Source organism: Elephas maximus, chromosome 1 (genome assembly GCF_024166365.1).
Source record: "Elephas maximus indicus isolate mEleMax1 chromosome 1, mEleMax1 primary haplotype, whole genome shotgun sequence".
NCBI lineage: Eukaryota > Metazoa > Chordata > Mammalia > Proboscidea > Elephantidae > Elephas > Elephas maximus.
This window is the reverse complement of record NC_064819.1, coordinates 150248441-150271601: the sequence shown is the minus strand read 5'-3', so window position 1 is coordinate 150271601 and position 23161 is coordinate 150248441. Positions and strand designations below refer to the sequence as shown.

The following is a 23161-nucleotide window of genomic DNA, read 5'->3' as shown; positions in this document are numbered from 1 at the left end:
GATATATCCTCATTCTCTGCTGAGAAGATTTACCATGTTAGATATATTAATATTAAATATATGTGTACAAACAAACTTCCAAATTAAATATACTGTCTCTAAGAAAAGACAAAATCAAACATAGTGGTGCATTGTGGGTTACTATAAACAATAATCAGAACTAAACACAATGTAGTAGGGTCAATTGTCAAGAGAAAACGTGTACTGCATGGCTGAGGAACATTCATTATTTACCTGGACCCACCGTCACTGGGCTGGATGAAGAGCCAGAGGCACCTGAGAAATGCAGCGATCTTGTGCAGAGACTGTCCTGCGAATAATAGTGAAGGAGGAGTGATGCGAGCCTGGAATGGTGAGCAGAGAAGGAACAACCAGAAAGGTTTGATGAGCTTTTTGATTTTACCATCATTCCAGCCACTAAAGACTACTTCCTGGACCCACCCTGAGGTGCATTATGAAATGACAAGGAGGTGGAAGAAGGCAGTGATGGCCCTGGAAGAAGAGAAGAGCAATAACGGAAAGTCATATGGCAGAACTGAGTGAATGGGCTTGAAAGGTCTTTCCTATATTAAGAAACATGTAATGGTCAAAGACATCTAAAGTAATTTTAGTTTTTTATGATGTACCCATTGCCATTAAGTCAATTCCAACTCAAAATGACCCTATAGGACAGAGAAGAACTGACCCATATAGTTTCCAAGGAGCCGCTGGTGGATTCAAACTACTGACCTTTCAGTTAGCAACTGAGCTCTTAACCACTCTGACACCAGGGCTCTTTTCATGACATACTATCTTAAGTTATCCATTCATGCTTTTCAAATAATAGAAGGCTGATTGTAAAATTCAAGAAAGGGATTGTTTTTTAAATTTAAATTCTTTGGATAGTAATAAATGTGGTTTCTTGTATTGCAAGACATAACTTAATAGACAACGTGTTTATTATTTAAAATGTGTAACTGAGTAGATGATACATGAGAAGTTTTTTCATTATTTAAATTAAATTAAGATACTAGAATAGTTTTTTTTTCTTTTTAAACTCTCCCTGCAATGTAATCTTGCCTTCTAGAAGATCTTGCAAAGCATCAGACTGCTTACATCACATACATACACATATACTCGTTGCCATCAAGTCGATTCCAACTCACAGTGACCCTACGGGGTAGAGCTGAACTGCCTCATAGAGTTTCCGAGGAGCACCTAGTGGATTCCAACTGCCGACCTTTTGGTTAGCAGCCATAGTACTTAACCAGCGTGCCACCAGGGTTTCCACTTACCTCACAGTGTCTTGGAAAAGGAAGACACATAAAATGCTCAGAATGAGGGACGTTTAAGACAGTCTATTAGAGCAAAGACAGAGTGTTGCATCTCTGAAATGCTGCTCACAACTGTGTTCACAGGCAAGAATTAAGGTGACGTGGAAGAAAATGGCCTTAGGTCAGTCACACATTTAAAAGTCCTATTGAGATACCCTATTAAAAAGGAAAAGTTTATTTTTTAACACTTAAATTGTCTTATTTCCTATTTCTTTTCATTGAAGGCTTTAGAAGCTAGTGACAAGTATATTTTTCAATATCTATGACAAATGAAATGTAACAATTTCCCCTGAAGAAGTAAATTTAAGCCAGACTTACAAGTATTTTTCACACCTAAGTATCCAGGACATAGGGTTGCTATGAGTTGGAATCAACTCAACAACAATGTGAGAGAGAGGAGAGGTACCTGGGATGCAGAAATTGATTTTAAAAAATAATAACTATCTTTTATTGTGGTGGTACCAACTCTTGTATCTAGATCCCAAGTAGTGACAAGCCAATTCTTTTTATAACTATAAATTGAACCTTCTTCTCTACCACCAAAAAAGTAAAATAATAATAATGACAAATAATATCTTGGAATTAGTTTTCTTAAATACCTTTTAAGCAGAAATGTTATGGAAAAATCCTAAGGCAAAATCATCTCTTTTTCCAGTTAGTCAGCTTTCCTTCCCCCCCCACCCCCCCGAAATAGAACTTCAGACACTAGGGCAATAAAGTACTAAAAACAAAAAACAAACAAAGAAAAACTTCCTAGACAAGTCATTGTCCTTAAAAGGTGAAAGAAATCTTAGATATCGTCTTGCCCAATGTTTTTGTTTTTATAAGATAAAACAAATGTTCAGAAACAGTCATAACACTATCTCCTTCTCTGTGCTTCTAGGCAAGCATTTCTTCCATTGTATTATGTCTGCCATGGAATTATTACTCAATTGTTTTCTGAATTATCCCACCCACTGAATTATAGCTTTTTGAACTGTAGCACTTTTATTACAATATGGCTAAGTGGATTATGGGAAGAGTGAATCTTGCTTCCCATCTGGTCCATCTTCATAGAAGTGATCTTTGAAATTATTGTGATTGTTCAGAGACAGAAAGTAGGTCAAGAAAAGGAACTTTGGATAGATCCTAGGGGAATACTTACATAAGGGAGCAGAAGAGAAAAACACGTGAAAGAGGCAGGGAAGGTGTCTTCAGAGTTTAGGGAGATAATCAGTGACATAGAGGGCGGTGAGAGATTACATGGTGGGGACCATCTCAGAAGGAGAAGTCAGAGCAGGAAGTATAAAGAATTTTGGAGAGAAGAAGGAGAAAGGAAGAAGTGGGGGAAAATCAAGAGTAGATAAAGGAACAGTGGTAAAAAAAAAAAGTCTACAAATACAAGAGACTATACATTTATCGGAAACCCTGGTGGTGTAGTGTTTAAGTGCTATGGCTGCTAACCAAAGGGTCAGCAGTTCGAATCCACCAGGTGCTCCTTGGAAACCCTAAGGGGCAGTTCCACTCTGTCCTATAGGATTGCTATGAGTCGGAATCAACTCGACAGCGCTGGATATACACTTATGTATGTATGAAAAACAGATTGCAAATGTAAAGTTACAAGAGAGGAACGGGATTATTGATGAAATGTGGTCCTATAGGCGAAATTGTTGCTAGCTGCTGTAGGGTCAGCCCCTGGCTCATAGTGACCCCATACACAACAAAACAAAACACTGCTGAGTCCTACACCATTCCCATGATGGGTAGGGGATCTGAACTTTGTGATCCATAGAGTTTTCATGGGTTGATTTTTGGTAGTAGACTGCCAAGTGTTTTCTCCTATCCTGTCTTAGTCTGGTAGCTCCACTGAAACATGTTCAGCATCATAGCAACACACAAGCCACCATTGACAGATGGGTGGTAACTGCACAAGAAGTGCACTGGCCTGGAATCAAATTGAGGTTTCCTGCATGGAAGGCAAGAATTCTACCATTGAACCACCACTGCCCTCTTATCAGAGGACGGAGCAAATGAAATCGACACCCTGGCAGAGGGATCATTGTTTCCCTAGGTCAGAAGAGAAGGAGGACAGGCAGGATGAAGAAGATATCACATGGAGAAGATGAAATGTGAAAATACTGTCACCAAAGAGCCTGGGTCTTAATAGATTCCCAGATAAGGACATCTGCTAAGTGTGAGAAACTATTAGAGAAGAATGGTAAACATTTGAAATAATCGTCACTGGGTCTTTAAAAGTGTTTGCTTTTACCCAACCTAGACAGTTTTGAGTTAGGATTCATACATATTTGACTTGAAGGAGAGAAGGAAAGGGACCAAGGAGATCAGGCATCTACACAAATAAAGCCAAGGATCTGAGAAGCAGATTGCACCCCCGGCATCTTATAAACAAATTTATTGGAATCAGGGGGTCAAGAAAGTGACTTCAACAAAATTATGATGGTCTCGGAATCCCTAAGAAAACCGTTCCCCCTTACTACACCTTGTGCATATCCACAGAAGTGCAGAAAGGAAGTGAATGCCAGAGAGGGAGAAAGGTGAGGAGAGGCCTCTAACCCAGACCCCATGTTTCTCCTACCTTGCTCTTTTCTTACCATGTCAATGGAAACAGGCTTTTCTCAACCACAGCATCTCTGTGAAGATAGAGGGATGTCGTATGAAGATCAGAGTGGGTGTGAATTAGGAACTACAAAGCTAATAAATATTTTCCAGAACTGTGTGTGATAGGGTTTTCAATCGCTGATTTTCCAGAAGTGCATTGCCAGGCCTTTCTTCCAAGGAGCCTATGAATGGACTCAGACCTCTAAACATTTTGGTTTGTAGCTGTCTTAGGCTGTGTTCTCTAGAGAAGCAAAACCAGTAAAGCATATAAATGTATATAGAGGGATTTATATCAAGGAAACAGCCCACAGGATTGTAGAGGCTGGAATGTCTCAAGTCCGTGGATCAGAATAGAGGTTTCTCCTGATTCACTTAGCTGCAGAGGCTGGCAAACTCAAGATCGGCAGGTCGGAGAGCAGGGCCCTTGCTCACAGGCTGTGAAGATGAATGGATTCCGAGATCCGCAGGTAAGCTGCTAGCTCAAGTCCTACGAACCAGAGGTCAGATGAACAGGAGCCAGCTGCAGGACTCAGAGCAGGTAAAAGCCAGAATGTCCACTTACATTCAGATGCAGGCCACAAGCCCTAGGAAACTCCCTTTCAAATGATTGGCTACTCACAGCAGATCCCATCATGGGGATGATCACATAATGTTGATACTTAGAACCGGATGTTGAGGCAACATGATCTCAGAAGCACCTGAGCAAGTTGAGACAGGAATCCAACCAAGAGCTGGGGGTGATATTGCTGCCCAGTATTTGCCACCCAAATCCACTGCTCCCCTCTCCACAATTTCTCAATGCTTTCCCATGTTGTTGTTAGGTGCCATCGAATCAATTTTGACTCATAGTGACCCCATGTGACAGAGTAGAACTGCCCCACACAGTTTTCTAGGTACAGGGAGCATATCACCAGGTCTTTCTCTTGTGGAGCCACTGGACGGGTTAGAACCACCGACCTTTGATTTAGCAGCCAGGCATTTAACCACTGAACCCAAGGGCTACAGTCTCCCCTGTTGCCCCTGGGTAATAAGACTGGACTTCTGCTTATTTCCCGAAATTTCCTTTCCCTGTTCTCTTCTGGTTTGTCTCTTGATTTAAAAAGACAAAAGACTTAGATTGATAAGTCCTTTCTGCATTTTCACAGTTGTTTCAAATCTGTCATCCCATAACCTTCAACTTTTTTCTTTATTCCTTCTACTTTGTGCTGTGCTGTGTTCTGTCTGCCCTTGGCATTGCAGCTTCACTGTCATTGTCATTTGATGTGATGTGATGTTTTTCTCCCGCATCACTATGATATAGCAAAAAAGAAAAAAAAAAATGTTAACCATTTAGAATCATCTCCATTCCTTCTCATAAAGGAAAATACTGACTCTGAAACTTTCTGCTCTTCAATTTATAAGGTTCTTGGTGGAAAAAAAGACAATTAAAATTGCCAGGAGAACTGGGTTTTATAACAAGAAGAGAGGAGAGGAAAAGTCCAGATGAAGGATAAGCAAGTAACAAAAGCAATCAGGACGCTACAACCACTTGTATTCTCACAATGTGCCTGACACTTTGCATTCATACTCTTTCATTCATTCATTCCACAAACATAACTGAGTCCTAACTATATTCCAGGCACTATGATCACCCATCTTCATCGTTAGCCCCTTTTCTCACACACACAAGAAGTTGCTGTGGGGTCAATTCTGACTCATAGCAACGCTATAGGACAGAGTAGAACTGCCCCATAGAGTTTCTGTGATCTTTATGGAAGCAGGCTGCCACATCTTTTCCTTGTGGAGAGGCTGGTGAGTTCAAACTACTAACCTTCTGGTTAGCAACCGAGCATTTAACCACTGCATCACCAGGGCTCCAATTTACACTGACCTTAGCCAAATAAGCAGTTCTAGGAATTAGTCTGGTAAAGTAGAGGGTCAGCGGCTACAACAATGGGCTCAAGCATAACAACGATTGTCAGGATGGTGCAGGACCTGGCAGTGTTTCATTCTGTTGTACACAGTGTTGCTATGAATCAGAATGGACTTGGTGGAACCTAACAACAACAACAGGAAGCCCTTAGGAAAGTCAAGTTCCATTTGTTTGGAACAACAAAAGAGAAAGAAATCTGTTTGCAAATAACCTTCAGATATGGACAGTTGCCCTGGCTTCACTGGGGAATGCACACCCGACTACCTTGCAGTATCTGAGCAGCTAGAGCAATGAGTAAGGCTGGCCACCCGGTTGTCAGAAGTCAGTGATGTGATTACATTCAAGGACACATTTAGCAGCACCATAGGATTGGAGGGACAGTGAATGTACTCTCTGTTTACAAAGTGACCATGAAGACTAGATTTTTATCATAACCTTTCTGGCTTCATCACGTTTGTACAGTTTGAGAGAAAAGACAGGCAAAAAAAAAAAAAAAAAGGTCCAAAAAATCAGCAATTTTCCCTCCTTAGTGGGAGGAGCAGATGGTGTAGACTAAAGAGAGAATCAATAGAACTTAAGTTTTAAAACATTATCCCATTTTCCTTTTGTTTAGACATAGGCTTTACAAATGATATGTTTAAAAGAACATCCTGGGCTCTCCTGTGCTTCCTTAGCTCCTGTTCTCTCACCAGGTCACAGAGTCACACGTTCTGTGGCAGGACCCCAGCATGAATTTGGAGGTCGGCATATGAATAATTGCCTTAAAAATAAATTACAACTAGCTTCTCTAATATGTTGCCAAAGAGCCAGGCTGATAAAGTGGTTAAGTGCTTGGCTGCTAACTTAAAGGTCGGTGATTCCAACCCACAGGAGCCACTCCACAGGAGAAGGAAGATGTGGCAGTCTGTTTCCATAAAGATTACAGCCTTGGAAACAAACACTTTGGGGCAGTTCTACACTGTCACATAGGGCCCCTGTGAGTCAGAATTTACTCAACCTCAATGAGTTAATATGTTCCCTGACACTTCACTTTGCATTTAAATGTCTTACCTCCCTGTCCTTGCCCTCTCTCCAGTATCATTGACATTGTTGGCCACTTCATCCTTTCTCCTACATCCTACCTCCTACATTGTGTCTCCCCAGTCTCTTGTGAAGGCTGCTTTTCCTCTACCCTTCCCTCAAATATTGCTGCTTTCTAGATTTCTGCCCTTATTTCTTCCTCACTCTCCTTGAAGGATCTAATATACTTCCATCATTACAGCTTTGGGGTCCCTGGGTAGTGAAAGTAGTTAATGTGCTCAGTTGCTAACCAAAAGATTGAAAGGTCTAGTCCACCTAGATGTGTCTCAGAAGAAAGGCCTGGCAATCCATTTCTGAAGAAATCAGCCATTGAAAACCCTATGGAGCACGGGTCTACTCTGACACACATGGCACTACCATGAGTTGGAAGACTTGGCAGCAACTGGTTTACTGGTTATTGTAGTTTTATTTTTTATGCTGATCATTCTAAACCCATAGTTCAACATCAGGCCTTTCTCTTGAGCTCCAGACACTTTTATCTAATTTCCCATTTGCAGAGTCCCATGGGCCCATCAAACTCAATATATCTAAAATTGGATGTGCCATCTCTGACTCCTTATTTCCAGACCTGTCTTCCTGTAGTGTTTCACTCAATAAATAAGGGTCCCAGACACAGCGGGAGAAAAATGTAGAACGAAATTTAAACTCACAAAAAAAAAATCAGACTTACTGGACTGACAGAGACTGGAAAAACCCTGAGAGTATGACCCTTGGACACTCTTTTAACTCAGTTCTGAAATCACTCCTGAAGTTCACCCTTCAGCTGAAAATTAGACAAGACTATAAAACAAACAATAACACATGTAGTTCAACTATGTATATGAGATTAAATGGGCACACCAGCTCAGGGGCAAGAACGAGAAGGCAGGAAAGGTGGAAGAATGGAAATGGGGAACCCAAGGTGGAAAAGGGGAGAGTGTTGACACATCGCGGGGTTGTCAACCATTGTCACAAACAAATAATTGCTTAATGAGAAACTTATTTGCTCTGTAAACTTTCACCTAAAGCACAATAGAAAGAAAAGAAATAGCACCACATCCTCACGAATGTCCAAGCAAACACCAGGGCAACACTCTTAAATCTTCCCTGCCTCTTATCTCCCAGATTCAGTCAATCACCCTGGTCCCTCATTCTACCTCCTTATGAAGGAACTACTCTCCAAAACTTCTCCACTCCCTCTGCTACAGCCTTTGTCCAGGTGTCTCCCTTTCTAGCCTGCATTTCTGTAGCAGCCTAACTGGTCTCTCTGCCTCCACTTTTGCCACACCATAGTCTGCTCTGCACCCGGCATTTCCCGTAGCACAAATCTATCCTAATCTAATCGCGTCAGTCCCCTTTGGTGCCCCACACACCCTCACATACAGACACACACAGACAAACACACAAACACCCCACCACCACCACCCCCACCCCCAAAAAAACTTCAGTTGGGGCATGAGCCAGGCAGCAATGGAATAATTTAAAGCAGGAGAATGGCCTGATCGTACCTGCTCTTTTTTGCCTTAGAAATAAAGTTAGGCTTCCATGGGTTGGAATCGACTTGGCGGCAACAAGTTTCTGCTAATACTTCCAATCTCATCTATTTATCATTCCCTCTTCCCACTATAAATTCTGTACTTTTCCCCAAAAGTGCTTTGCTCTGTCTTGCCTGTGGGACTTTGCACATACTGTTGTTCCATTTGCCTGAATCCTTTTCATCCTTCTTTTACCTGGTTAATACCAGAGCTTCCTTTCAGACTCAGCTCAGACATCCTCTCCCCGAATAGTGTCCCCTCCCCCGAGGGCCATAGCGGGAACCCTCCATGTGCTCCTCTAGCACATCATGAACTGCAGTGGTCTGTGACTTGTCTGTCTGCTCAACTTGACCGAAACCTCCTTGAAGGCAGGGACTGAGCCCTAACTCTCTCTGAATCTCCAGGATTTGGCCCAGGCTGTAGCAGGCACCCTACAAATGTTTGTAGAATCTGTAAATAGACAGTTGTGGTGGATTAGGGGCAATGCCCTTCCAATTAAAACTAAAGACATCACAGCAGAGAGCTGCCTTCTTTCTGAAGCCTTAATGAAATCACAGGAAGATGTGGGCGTCCTCTCTCACGTGTCTCTCCTGCTAGCATCTCCATTGGAGCAATAATCACACAACTCTACTCATGGTCTCTTCATCATTTTATCTTTGAGAAACCTTAAACTCTTGGAAAGTTGGAGTCTCACTGTTTTAACTTTGAATTTCCAATAGAGCCGGACACAGTAAAAACTCAATATATATTTCATTTTAAATTGAAAATTGAATAAGCTATGGATACTATTCCAAAGACTATATTAAAATATTCAGAAGAGAGATAAAAAGGCCAGACTTAACAGTCTGATAAAGACTAGAACGGCCCCAGAGGTCATTGTCCCCAGACCTTCTGTTAGCCAAGACAGGAACCATTCCCAAAGCCAACTCTTCAGACAGGGATTGGCCTGGTCTGTGGGATAGAAAATGACACTTGTGAGGGGTGAGCTTCTTGGATCATGTAGACACGTGAGACTATGTGGGCAGCTCCTGTCTGGATGGGAGATGAGAGGGCAGAGGGGGTCAGAAGCTGGCCGAATGGACACGAAAATATAGAGTGGAGGGAAGGAGTGTGCTGCCTCAGGGGGAAAGCAACTAGGAGTATATAGAAGGTGTATATAAATTTTTGTATGAGAGACTGACTTGATTTGTAAACCTTAAATCTGAATAACAAAATTGCTTTAGAACTATGTACTTTAGAACTTTGCCTCTGTCTGAGCTTAAATATTTATGTAGGTCCTGATGATTTGAAAAAACTATAAAAGAAGAATGAAATAGATTTAAAAACTAAGCCAGCAATACAGATCACATTTCTACTTAAGTAATGAGAAGTCCTTGGTGGGAGATTTACAACCTGAGCAATGTTTTGCAATGAATAAATGATAGGGATTCTATTAAACATACTGCATGCATAATGCTGTCCTTAATTTTAATGCACCAGGACCTTAACTTGATTTGTGTTTTCAAATGAATACAATTGAGTGAATTGAACTTTTTATGATGAATTTAGATTAATTCAAGAGCTATAATATTAGAAAAAACTCATTTCATGCATTTTTTTGCAGTACCCATATTATGACTAGATTATTTACCAAAAACACACCTGTAAGTCTGTTTCTGGAAATATAGAACACATTTTCCAACGAAAATGATTCTATACATGCTGATTGGTTGCCCCATGTCGGCTCATAAAAAGCTACCTGGTCCAGGATACATGTGACTTGTAATATTATGAAAACATGTATAACAATATTTCTATGAGAAAATTTCATTAGAGCTCTAACTTGGGATTCCACTACCACATTTTCCTTCTCATCCATCCGCTCACCCATTCCTCTCTAGGAGTGAGAGTAAAGATTTTCTTAGCTCTAGATATTTAGAATCTGTGATTAGTTTACAGGCAACAAGGCACTAAAGACGAAGGACAGAAGCATTGTGAGGAGGCCTGGGCAAGGTGCTGGTAGGATTTGGGAACCCATGTAAACAAAAACAAAAAAAAAAAACAAGTTCTTGAAAGCTTAACAATTGGTGTGGACTGGTTGGGTCGTAAATGGCTGCTAAACTGCATGAAGGGTTGACAAGAGGATTTTTGCTAGGGGTTGATGATGAGGTTGTCCAGACAAAATGCACATCAAGCTGAAACACGCTGGCATTGGAGAGTTTGTCCTTAGAGAGCAAGGTCAAGAAGTCAAGAAGGAAGGTGGCTATCAGATTGAGAATCAGTGTCCTGGAATCTAAACCAGATTTTTCTAGATGTTTTTTTTTTCCTTCCTCTGAGGAGTCTAGTTAGGATGGCTCAAGGGAGCAAAGCAGGTTAGTCAGGGGCAGTTAATCCTACATGACAATGTGTATGTAAGCAGAGAGAGTCCACAGGCAGCGAACTGTCAGCATAACCAATGCCTGTGCAAATACTTGAGAATATAAAATGCAGAAACTTGGCACAAAAGATATTGCTCACTCACAGTCTGTTCACATTTCCTCCTTTTCTCCAAGCAGGGGACTTTATAAAAAGCACATTATCAAAAAGCATCCATCTAAAATTGAACTCACCCTCTGGAAAAAAAACTTCAAGTCATAGGACCGACATCATACTATTTGAATGTGCTATATTTCGGTGGCACATAAATTAGTTTTGTCTCATGGGAAGAATTCAAGCATTATTCTATCACATATTTTCTCATGATTTCTGACATCTTCCAGCACCAGCTCCTCTGCTGCTTCACTCTTGCTGTCTATTCAGTTCTGTCGACCTCAGTTGGTTTCGGTCACACAAACATGTATATTAGAATTTTTGTCTCTTTATCTAATTGTTGAATTTGTTGAGATAAAGTTTTCAGAGTATTCTCTTATTATGTATTTAGTGGCTGCGAGATGTGGGGTGATAATCTCTTTTTATTCCTGATATTGGTGATGAGTTGTCTCTTCTTAATCAGTGTAGCTAAGGGTTTTTCAGTTTTTTAAGTCTTTTCAGTGAACTACCTTTAGAGATTATCTTGGCCATACTAATTTTTGCTGTTGTCTGTCTTTCACTTCGTTAATTTATTTACTTTATTATTTCCTTTCTTATTATTCCAGGATTACTTTGTTCCTCTTTTTCTACCTTCTTAAGGTAGAAACTTGGGTCATTGATTTTGGATTATTTTTCTTTTCAAATATAAGCACTTAAAGATCTAAATTTCCCTCCAAGTACAGCTTTGGCTATATCTTAGTTTTTTTTGGGGGGGGGGGAATATACACAGCAAAAGATACACCATTTTATCAGTTTCTGTATGTACAATTCATGACACTGAATTATATTTTTCAAGTTGTGCAACTGTTACAGTCTGGGACCCATGGATCCCAAAAAATTAAGTCTTGCCTTGCCCGCGAGAAAAAAATTACTCGGGGAGGCTTGGCTGACCTTTAAAAGGAAAGCCTTTATTAGAAAATGAAAGCACTGCCCAGTGGGGTAGCAACGGACTGCACTCTCGCAGGCTACTCCCGCACAAGTCTTTGTCTCGAGCTTTTATTGCTGGCTAAGATATTTTAAGATATGGAAGTGAGGTAATAGCGTATCAGCTGCTGGGATTTCAGATAATTCCTTTTTTTGATATAAGCAGTCCGCCATGGCTCTTTAGTTTCTTATCTGCGCATGCACTCCGTCCCTCCTGTGGTGAGGGTTCGATTGCTTGTCTCAGGTACTTGGATCACGCAGAGTACTTATATCAGGCAGAAGTCATCCCTCGGTCACCTTGCAGATGTCTGTGCATGCTCCAGGGACCAGGTCCGGCCAGTCCTTTTGAAAAACATCTCACAAGGGAATACATTGTTTGTTCTTTCTTTATTACACATTCCAGGATGGGGGTTTTATGTCATTAGCTGAACACGTAGTATTGTAAGTAAGTTGCAAGCTGCAGGTGTTGCAGGGCTCTTTGCGTAGGGGTTCAGACTCTGTTTCTTTCCTATTTCACAACCATTCTTGCTATCCTTTTCCAAATTATTCCACCATTATTAACATAAACTTACTACCCCCTAAGCTTCTCATCTAACTTTTAGAGTTGCTGTTGTCAATTTGATCTCACATAGATAATTCTTTTAAAAAGCACAGCGCTCAAGACAGATATACTTTACTAATTAAGCTAAACTATTATTTGGTTCAAAGAAGACTTCAGGGGATAGTTTTGGTGTAAGGTTTAAGGTTTAAGATCATTTGAGGGCAGTAGTTTCCAGGGTTCATCCAGCCTCACTAGTTCTAAAAAGTCTGGGTTCCATTGAGAATTTGAAATTCTGTTCCAAATTTTTCAACCTTTTGATCAGGATTTTTCTATAGAATTTTTGATCAAAACATATCCCACAAATTTTGATAGGTTGTATTTTTTTGTCATTAGGTTCAAAGTATTTTCCAAATTATTTTGTGATTTTTGTCTTTGTCATACAAATTATTTAGAAGTGTGTTGTTTAATTTCCAGATATATGAAATTTTCCTAGATATTGTATTGCTTTATCAGTTTGATGTTCCCTACTATTTCTAATTTGACAGTTTTTTTTAATTGAAATAAAATACAGACTGTGTTCTTTGACCACAAAATAATTAAATCTTTTAAACTTTATCGGCACTTGTTTTATAGTTCAAAATATAAAAGGCCTAGCTTGGTGATTATACCATTTGTACTTGAAAAAGATGCTCACTCTGTAGTCGTTGAAAGTAGCATTCTATGAATGCCAATTAGACCAAGGTAGCTGATAATGATGTTTAGATCTATGTCTTTTCTAATTTTTATTTTTGATCTGGTTGTTCTATCAACTGCAAAAAGAGGTATTTAAATTTTCTACTATGGTTTTGGAATTGTCTGTTTCTCCCTTTAATATTTCAATTTTTTTTCTTCATGTTTTTTGAGACTTTCATGAGGTGCATACACATTTAAGTTTTACCATTTCCTGTTATCATTATGGAATGTCCGTCTGTATAAATGGTAATAAGACAGGGAGCAATGGCCCTGAGATCGGAGGGTGTCTGTTTGAGAAATAGCGAAGAGACTGGTGTGGTTAGAGGAGAAGCAAGTAAAAGAGAAATAGGCTATACTATAAGGGAGGTAATAGGGGGTTGACTGTGGAACCTAGAAAATAAGATAGAGAACAGAGGGACCTCCAAATTTGCAAACAAAGTAACAAGAAATGGGGGCAAGATATCTAAAAATAGCCCACAAACTTATTTAAAGTTGCCTTTCAGAAGCAGCTGGAGAAAACCAGGTCCAGGGACATGCATAGAACTTCCACCTGTGACCGCTGTGTGACTTTCCACTAGGGGCAGTGAGGGGCTGTAGTCCCAGCTGGGGAATCAAACCTGGGGAGCGAGAGGCTGCACAGGTGCAACACCCCATAATAAGTCATGCTATGAATCCCAGAGGCCTCTGGGACAGGAGCCATCTTGGAAAGCTGTTGCGCGTGCACCTTAGTTAACAGATCCCCGCCTGTGCCTATGAATAAACATGAATCTTTTCCCGCCCAAGAACTTTTAAAAACTTGGGCACGTCTTTTGTTCTGTGAGATGAGGGTATGCATTGCTCTAGGCCTTCCTAGTCTCTGCTTACAAGCCTCTTCAATAAAGTTTTGCTCATGTGGAAAACTACGTGCCTTACCTGCTCATTCTCGACCAGCGAGAGGCAAGAACCTTATTCCGGTAACAGTAAGGCTCTTTCTCTTGTAGTCTATGTTGTGGATTGAATTGGGTTCCCCCAAAATATGTGTTGGACTCCTAACCCCTATACCTATAGACGTAATCTTGTTTGGGAATAGGGTTTTCTTTGTAATGTCAATGAAGCCATATCAGTGCAGGGTGTATCCTAAACCTAAAAAGAGCAGAGCAGACAGAGAAGAAAGTTCAAAGGCAGAAAGGGGAGTAAATGCCACATGAAGCTTTCCAAGAAACTGAGGAATGCCAGTGCTACGGAAGCTGAAAGAGACAAGGATCTTCCCCCAGAGCAGACAGAAAGAACATTTCCCTATAGCGGGTACCCTGAATTCAAATTTCTAGCCTCCTGAACTGTGAGAAAATAAGTTTCTGCTCTTCCAAGCCATGCATCTATGGTATTTCTGTTACAGCAGCACTAGAAAACTAAGACAGTATATTTTATCCTTTTAACTTTTGCCAAATTTGACAGATGTCATTGAATGACACTAAAATAATGTCTGTCAGCCTCATCAGGACACAGGGAAATTTGATACACAGGGCCCCATAGATGATCCACCTAGGCTTCTTGAAAGCCAGGGTATTAAGGTCTTTTTGTTCATACTGCACCTGGTGCAAGTCCCAGCACATAATATGGTTCTCAAGGTGTGGACCCTGGACCCCATCACCTGGGAACTTGTTAGAAAGGCATATTTCTGTGTTCAACCCAACACCCACTGAAGAAGACACTCTGGTGTGGGACCTCACAATCTGTGTTTTAAAAAGTATTCCAGATGATTCTGATACACCTTCAAGAGTCTGAGAACTACAGCTATAAAGGAATATTCTTACCTGGTTCCAGGTAAGAAGTTCTAGAGAAACTGGGAGGTCTTTTTGCCCTTTCTTTCCTCAGACTCATTTCACCTGAGTGGATGTCTCGCTCTACTTCTCTGACTTCTTGTTAGCCTTTCGGCTCCCGGCAATCTTCTTCTTCTTCTTCTTCTTTTTTTTTTAAATTTACGCTTTCTGTGCCTTTTTTCCCCATCTCCAAAGACACTTCATTTCATCCTATTCTCAGACTTCTTAACATGTCTATCATTAAAGAAAAAAATTTTTATTTCACCTCCACCTGCCCTGCTGTAAATTGAAAAAAAAAAAAAAATTATTGGCAAGGTCCTCAGGTGCACACTATCTTGAAGAAATGTGAAATGTGGCTGAGTTTGTTTGGCATTTATGGGAGCCTAGCTCTGATATCAGACAAGAGATACCTGCTATTTTAGATATTTCAACTGTCTTTGTCAGAGACAAAAAGAGTCTTACCAAGTGAAGGATGAGCCGCTGAATAACTGCTTAGATGTGTCTTCAGAGACTAGTACTTTGGAGTTTGCTTTGGAATAGAAATGTAGTCTCTTTAACGCTACAAATGAGTATGTGTGAATTGGGACCGCGAAATAGGATTGGGGGGGCGGAGGGGAAGGAAGGGGCTGGAGGAAGCAACACCACCTAATAAACCAACTGTCTTAGTCTGAGTTCTCTATGGAGCTTTGAGCCAGCTCATTCCGGTTTGAACCCCTGCTGAGGATTTACATTTACCCAGCTAAACAGAATCAGAATCTGGGGTGGAAATGCAAATTCTCAGCAGGAGTTTGAACCAGAATGAACTGGTTTGAAGCCCTGGTTTTCTAGAGGAGCAAAACCAGTGAAACATACATACTAGTATATAGAGAGAGATTTACTTCTAGCAAATGGCTCGCCCAATTGTGGGAGATGGTAAATCCCAAATCCGCGGGTCAGGCAGCAGGGTGGAGACCTCTGCTAGCTCACAGAGTTGCAAGTACTGGTGAATCCAAAATCTGTGGGTCGTTTGGCAGACTGGAGACTTCTGCAGGCTTACGTCCCAAGAACCACAGGTTGGTCGACAAGAAGAGTGCAGGGTTGAGAGAGAGAGACAGCCATCTGTGCCAGACATCCATTTATATACTACAGGCAGGCCACACCCACAAGAAAACTCCCTTTTCAATTGATTGGCTGATCACATCAGATCGCATCATAGAACGTGATTACATGGTAGTACATTATGGATGAGCACTCAGTCCAGTGTCTGCCAAACCACTAAGAATCATAGCCTGCCCAAGGTGGCACGTAACATTAACTGCTACACCGATCTTTACAAAATAAGTGCAGGTGCTCTGTATCTCATTTGCTCACATGCCCCGGTGTTTCGATAGCTAGCTGCTTGACCTCCTACCACTATTTTGCATGCAAATTTCTGACAGCTTATGTAACACAGATATTGTGCTTTTTAACTTACAGAGCCCTTTTGTTTATAGTGCTGGGCAGGACTCAAAGCCTCACAATGTCTGACAGTAATTCTGCTTTTTAATGAACCTTTAAACAAAACAACTATGTACTTTGATGAAAACTGATCCATCGACCCTGGCTGTGTTTGAATAACTCAGGGAGAGAGAACTGAGGCAAAACTGTCTAAGAGGGACACTCCATATTAGATGCTGATTAATCAAACCACCAATCAAAATATTGCTGCTTAGAGGGATTGAAGATGAGAACAATATGCAAACCTGCAAACCACACAGAAAGAGAAAATACCGGCATTCAGAGCTAAAATTGGAACCACTGGTCCTTTAAAAATAAACTTCCATCTCTTAAGGTCACCGTGGCTTGTCTGTATTCCTTGCTACATAAAAAGTAGAATGAACACATCAATGCTATTTTATTTTATGACATGCAATAAATGTATGACATCCTTGGGCAGCGCAAATGGCTTGCTCTTGGCTACTAACCAGAATTTTGGAGGTTCAGACCCACCGGTGGCGCCATGGAAGAAAGGCCTGACCAGCTACTTCCATTAAGTTTACAGCCAAGAAAACACTATGGATCTTGGTGGCGGAGTTGGAGTCGACCAGATGGTCATGGGTTTTTTTGGTTTAACAACTACATAGAATTTTAAAATTTACAAAGTGATTTCAAATACTGCATCTCATTCTATTCTCAAAAGCTCCGTGGAGTTAGATATTATCACTATGACCTCCAGTTGTTAGATCTACGTTTCTCAAAACATGGGTTGTATCCTTCTGATGGTCTTGAGATGACTTCAGGTCATACCCTTACCTAGCAGTAAATATCACTGAATTAACCTAGTGAAAAAGATATTTTACTTCTAATTCGCTTTCAATACTTTATGTGGGGAGAAATTTTCAGTTTGGCACTGATATATCTATAAAATCTCTGGAACACATCTCCATTTTTAATGAAAACACAGCCAATCTTAGACACAGAGCCTTTGTTAGGCAACAATATTCAGACAAATTTTATTACATTGTTTTATGTTTATGACAATAAATGTTATAGTTACTTTCCCATTTGTAGCAACTGTTTATGATACTAGTTTTTCATTTATGACAATAACGTAAAGTTCCTTTTTGTTTATTCTTCCATACTTTTTAAAAAAAAATTGTGCTTGAGGTGAAAGTTTACAGAAAAAATTAGTTTCTCATGAAACAACTCATGCACAGATTATTTTGTGACATTGGTTGCCAATCCCGCAACCTGTCAATGCTTTCCCCTCCTTCACCTCGGGTTCCCTATTTCCATTTGCCCAGCTTTTCTTTCCCTTCTGGCCTTCTCATCTCTGCTTTTGGGCTGGTGTGCCTAGCTTCCTATACATGGTTGAACTAAATGTGCTATCATTTGGTTTATAGGCCTGTCTAACCTTTGGCTAAAGTGTTGTAAAGTTCCTTTTTAACATAAGTTTATTTAAATAAAACATAAGCAAAAGAAAAATAACTGTCATTAATGGTATAGGTAGCATATAGAAATGACAAAAATTATCAATAATATGAAATAATGAAAACACTGTTCTAAGTGAGAAAAATCAGTTTCAGAAAGGTCAAGTGACTAAGGAAGGTCACACAGCTAAAATAGTGGAGGTAGAACAGAAAGACCTAAGATTTGGATGGAGTAAAGATCTTTGCTGTGAGCACATAGCACGTTAGTGACAAACCCTAGACCAAAACAGTCTGCTGGTGAGACTTCTGTGCTATTTAGGCTTTAAATAGTCCTGTGCTATTTAGAATTTAAAATGGCTCTTGCAGTTTATTAAAAAGTTTTAGTGTCTTCCCAGCCTACCTCCTAGCCCCATTATCTGAGAACTGGGAACCAATATGAGCAGTTGAATTTTTGGCTAGTTTTAAAAATGATAAGCTCCTACCATGGGCCCAGGCACTATTTTAAGTACTTTATGCATAGTATACATATTACTTTATTTACTTAGTGTGCTTAAATACTTATTACTATATTTCTTTTACTTATTAGTTCATTTAATCCTCACATTAAATCTCACAAGAGAGATGTCTTGTGTGGTTTCTTAATAAGTCCTTCCAACTTCATCTCCATTAGTTGTTTTTCTGGAATAATGAATAGTCAGTTTAAAAGAGTGCTAATTCTCGCTTAATTTCTATTCCTAATATTACAGGGGGAAAAAAGCACGGATTTCAAGTTTTATGTAGATCATTTTTAGGTTATTGTTTTTTAAATAATATTTAGGTTATTTTCTAAACAGTTAGATTATTTTCAATGATCCATAACATTTAACACTAATTGAACGAATATTTATGGGCACAACAAGCATGTACCAGACACTGTAATGGCCCCTCAGGATAACCCTGAGAGCAGAAACAGGCAGAGCATATGGTTTGCTTGGGGAGACAGACCTATTCAAATGAATTGGCACATGAGTAGGCAATTCATATAAAAAGAAATGCAAATGTGCAAAAGCAGGTGGGAAATGGTCATTCTCTCTTGTAATTGAATAAAAAGAATATCAAAACATAGAAATAATTTTTGCAATATCTCAATGGCAAAACTTTAAAGTGTGAAGAGAGTTATTGTTGATGAGAATACAAATGCACAGACATTTTCACACCTCGTTGGTGGCAGGATCAATTAGCATAATTCTTTAGGAGAAACTTTTGGCAATATCCACAAAAATGTAAAACACGTGTTCTCTGTGAGTCAGCAATTCCACATGTAAGAATAGGAACTTGAATATTCATTCTTGCAGCAAGTGTTTACTGAATGCCTACTATGTGTTAGGTGCTGGGGACAAGTGATGAGTGCAGAAGTGTGCAAAGTTATGTGATAGGACAACACATTTGTCATGCAACAAAATTGTCAGGACTTGTCTAATAATGTGATAAGACATACCCTAATGTAGAAACTAGGAAACATAATTTTAGTTTCATAACCAAATTAATGGTGTACAGTTTTTCTTTCAGTTAAAACAAGATTTGAATTGATTATATATAAAAATATAGGGTCCTATTTATCTCTACAATGTTTATTATTTAAAAATCCTAGTTCTCTGAGGTTTTAAAGCAGAACCTACATTTAGTAAAGACGGAATGAGTGCTGCAGGCCTTTCTCCAACCCCAGAATTCTCAGAATCACGGGGGGCACACCTTAAAAAGTGAGCACTTTCTCCATGTCATGAGAGCATACATTTTACTTGATGGCAAATAATTTAAAACATCATTTATAGTAAAACAAATATGAATATATCATGAACAGAGCACAAAAATGATACCCATTATAAAGAACACAACATATGTCACGGAAATTTCCTTTTTGCTTTTAAGGCCTAAGGCTTTCTATTCCACCCATGCTAGCCAAAACCAAAGCAGTTTCCATCAAGTCCATTCCAACTTGTGTAACAGAGTAGAAATGCAGTCCATAGCGGTGGCCTTTTGGAAACAGATCGCCAGGACTTTATTCTCAACTGCCAACCTTTTGGTTATTAGTGGAGCACTTAACCATTTGCCCCACCCAGGGGTTCTTCAACCCATGCTAAGCCCCCCCCCCAAAAAACACCAAATTCATCGCCACTGAGTCAGTTCCAACTCATAGCAACGTGGCCAAAATATGAGCCCAGACTCCTCTGTGGTGAAGATTTTCTCAGGTTAAATATTTCACAATTAGCATTCTAGTCATACTGGTAGCTACTGGTCAGACAGTTTTATGTTGATTTTTTAAGCCTCATTTTTAAGGTTGATTCTGGCTAATTTTGCCCCTGATTTTTAGTTCCTCAGGAAGAGACTTGTAACATCTGTTCATAGCATAACCTTTATTCCAAACTGTTCCTATCCACGAAACAAAGTATACCTTGCCATTTGGACAGCAGATGGTCACAGTGTTTAGGAAGCAACATTTTTCCACAGCAACTCGTTTCTCTCATTTTATAGCCCTGACATTCTCCTTATTAGGCAAAAGAGCCTAGAGTCTAGTCCCTTCATCACAGGCCAGAATTCTGCAAAATCTTCAGTGGCTACTTGCAAGTTGTTGGCTGTTGTTTTTTTAATATATACTTTATTTATTTTTTATATTTATTTTTTTCCACATAAGTTTGCTTCTTTGTTCACTTGACCACATTCCCAGAGATTGAATTTTTTGCTACATTAATTATAGTTCATAAACTATTTCTGTCTATTTGGATCATTTCCTATGACACTAAAAATTCCTTTGTATTACAGTAGGGAGCTGATCAAGGAAATAAAAATCAGGAAGGCTGTTCTTTAAGTTGGAAGCTATAAAAATTTACTACTATCTTTAAAGTTCTGAAGGTAATTTGTCAAACCCAAGTTTATTCTCTCACAAACACCTATAAGCCTTTATTTCAAAAGTCTATTTAAAATATGAAAATAAAATTAGGCTAGCTGTATTTTATTGTTAATTAGAACATTTATTTTTCACATTATAAAATATAACACATAGAGAAAAAAATCATAAAATATAAACGTACCTTTTAATAAATGACTGTCAGGAGCTGGAAAGGGTTGTGATTTTATCTTACCCAGACAAACCTTGCTTGGATGAAAATAGGTTAGCCTGCTGCAGTTTCATAGATGATGACAAAAGACATGAGACTCCTGGGTCAGAGACAAAGGACTTTACTGTTCACAGCAGAGCAAACGGCAAGACCTTCATGTTCATGTAGAATCCTCTTCCCCTCAAGTCCCACAGAGGTACTGTGGGGTGGCCTAGGCAGATGCTGAACATGTAATGGATTTGGATCAAAACCGAGGAATCCCAAGTTTAAGAAACCTCAACCTGGAACAAGTTAACGAGGAACGAGTTGAAACAAGTTAAGCTTTAAAAACTGTATTATTCCAGTTTGTCTAACCTGTCACATTAAGGGCTAGAAGCAGATTTTAAAAAAGGCAGGAAGGGGTGGATTTTTTATATGCCCTGTTAAAAAATAGAATGTTAACCACAATTAAATGAGTTTAGTGCAGTTGTAGGTAACTAGTCTAATTTTGTTGATCTTGAGTAAAGCAGTTGCTTTCAGAAAATCATTAGGGATAAGAGTGTCCTGGAAATCTTGACTGAGCTCCACATTTGAGAGCTTTCTATTCATGGTAATGATGTTAGCTTATGCAGGGAAGCCTGCACCCATGAGTGAATTCCCTTTATTATCAACAGTCAGAAGTCATTCACTGAGATACTTCTGCTGTTTCTTCCAGAAAACTCAGTTTCTGATATCAGGCTTATCTCTGGGGACTTTAGGTAAAGTGTGAGTGAAATGCAAAGACTCCCTGTTAATAATAAGACACAGTGACTCTTGTTAATTTATTCTAATAACAGTCTCAGAATGGAGTACAGCAGAGTCCTCTATTGAGGCATAATGCATAGATATTTCTAGGGATTTAGTAACTAATTATCCTGAAAATAAAAATATATTGTGAAGAATGTGAGCACTAGCAGTCTTGGGTTCTTTTTAACTCATTCCCTAAGAACATGCTATGAGTGTGAGTGAGAGTGTCACTAATTGACAAGAGTATTTTAAACCTAGAGAAAATCAGCTTTTAAAAAAAATAATAAATATGTTTATGCCATTGTGCCAAACCCAATGCAACCCAATCCCACTGCCATCGAGTCAGTTCTGACTCATAGTGACCCTAGTGGACAGAACAGAACTGCCCCATAGGGTTTCCAAGGCTGTAAACCTTTATGGAAGCAGATTGCCACATCTTTCTACCTTGAAGCAGCTGGTGAGTTCAAATCACTGGCCTTTCCGTTAACAGTTGAGTGCCTTAACCAGTGTGCCACCATGGCTGCTTTATTGTGTCAGTTCTTGCAAATATTGTACTTTATTTAATCCTGAAAATTATTTTGGTGATATAATAGATTTTTGCTATCTGGGTAAATGCATGTAAGGTTGAAATGATTTTTATTATTTCTTCTTAAAACATTCTGAACACTAAAAAATGAATATATTTTAGCAAAATGAAAACTAAATTCTAGTCTCACTCTTTTTATATCTCCATTTGGAAGTTTGAGGCCACCCAGAGGTACCTTGCAAAAAGGCCTGGAGATGTACTTCTGAAAAATCAACCATTGAAAACCCTATGGAGCACAGTTCTACTGTGACACACGTGGGGTCATCATGTGTTGGAGTTGACTCGATGGCAATGTTTTTTTTTTGTATTATATGACATTTTTTGATAAAGAATTCACATGTCATTTATTAATCTTATCAGCAAAATGAGACTAATTACCTACAACTGAACAAAATTCATTTAATTGTGGTTAACATTCTTTTTTTTTAAATAAAAAATTCATTGCCATTGAGTCAGTTCTAATTCATAGTGACACTATAGGACAGTGTAGAACAGCTCAATAGGGTTTTGAAGGATTGACTGATGGATTTAAACTGCCAGTCTCTTGGATAGCAGACAAACGCTTAACCACTGCGCCACCAGGACCTCCTCATCTTTTTTAAACTACCTTTAACCCTTAATATACCAGTCCCTTGGTACCGGCCATTTTGAATCAGGCAATCATATGGTCTACTATGCCAGGAATGACAACTTGAAGAGGAATGGCATTGCATTCATCATCAAAAAGAACACTTCAAGGTCTGTTCTGAAGCACAACGTTTTCAGTGATAGGATAATATCCATATGCCTACAAGGAAGACCAGTTAATACAACTATTATTCAAACGTATGCACCAACCACTAAGGCCAAAGATGAAGAAATTGAAGA

The 23161-nt window shown here is 39.4% G+C and overlaps 1 long non-coding RNA gene across 1 annotated transcript; it reads right to left on the bottom strand.

The window, feature by feature from the left end:
• Positions 1–238: 238 nt before the first annotated feature.
• Positions 239–20942, bottom strand: LOC126083265 (uncharacterized). Its single transcript, XR_007518767.1, has 3 exons — positions 20917–20942; positions 3905–5200; positions 239–344 (listed from the first exon to the last, which is right to left on the bottom strand). It is a non-coding gene; the product is annotated as an uncharacterized LOC126083265 (long non-coding RNA).
• Positions 20943–23161: the final 2219 nt, after the last annotated feature.